We start from the raw sequence: 1,038 nt of genomic DNA, 5'->3' as shown, positions 1-1,038 counted from the left end.
TCACACACACGACTATGAATTTTATGAGTAACTCTTCCTTACGCGACTAGTGTTTTATAATCCTTTATCGCTGTTTTTACTCTCAATACTTCATTGACATTTTTGTATTGTCCGTTGACATTTGTCTAATAATTATGCTTTATTTGTGTCTTATCATTTCATTCGTGTTTCGGGCTTATCTTTCAAGAGCGATAAAAAGAATATATATATATTTTTTTCTTGTTACGTCTGTATTGTGACCATCTGTTTGCAAGTTGTGATTTATCGTTATATATATCTTTGTCTTGTGTATTTTGCGGGTTTTAGATGTAGGATGATTTTATTTGTCGTTGTTTATATTGCGGATAATAAAATGTGGCATTCAGAGAGGAAGAGAATAAATAATTTGTTATTTGAGACACTACGAGCCTAAAGTACTGTTTGCATCGTGGAGTATTGATTATCGATAGCATATATTTAATTCTTCCCAGATCATAATCGTGTCCAAACTTGTATTACATCTGGAGAGAATACTTTGACCTTTTGAATGTCAATAAATAATTTAAGCTCAAAAATTAATTCCAACAATTAATCAAGAGGCTTTATCATCACGTCACATATCTTTCCAGAATATTATTATGAGGTTCAAGAGTCCATTTTATGAACATAAGAAATAACATAAAAGCAAAAATTAAAAAAAAAGAACCATCGTCTCAGTCCGTGTTTGTTTACATGTCCATCAGCTGTTCTTTTGAAATTATTCTGGCAAGGATTCGACTGCAAATCTCCGTACTTTTAACAACCAACTCGATTTCTTTGCCAATTTGAGTGAAATTAAAGCTTATGAACTCGACTTTTAAACTAGATCCAGACGATGTGCCTGGTAATAACAATATAATGAGTTATGATCGTCAGAAAAGCAGCAGACGAAGAGAGAGCGAAGGGTTACCTATACCCCAAACAAACTCGTAATGAAACGCAAGATACGTCACAAAAAAAAAAAAAAACGCAGAGTATAGAATAAGTGTAGTATACATTCACTTATCAGACAAATCAGTC

General features: G+C 32.5%; 1 long non-coding RNA gene across 1 annotated transcript in view; it reads left to right on the top strand.

Annotated features, from left to right (window-relative positions):
* Nucleotides 1-698: 698 nt before the first annotated feature.
* LOC119588066 overlaps nucleotides 699-1,038 on the top strand; it is a 10,839-nt gene continuing 10,499 nt past the window's right edge. Inside the window, exon 1 of the long non-coding RNA XR_005230064.1 lies at nucleotides 699-862. This is a non-coding gene — a long non-coding RNA (uncharacterized LOC119588066). The remainder of the gene's footprint in view (nucleotides 863-1,038) is intronic.

Source organism: Penaeus monodon, chromosome 23 (genome assembly GCF_015228065.2).
Source record: "Penaeus monodon isolate SGIC_2016 chromosome 23, NSTDA_Pmon_1, whole genome shotgun sequence".
NCBI classification, from domain to species: domain Eukaryota; kingdom Metazoa; phylum Arthropoda; class Malacostraca; order Decapoda; family Penaeidae; genus Penaeus; species Penaeus monodon.
This window is presented reverse-complemented; position numbering and strand designations above follow the sequence as displayed.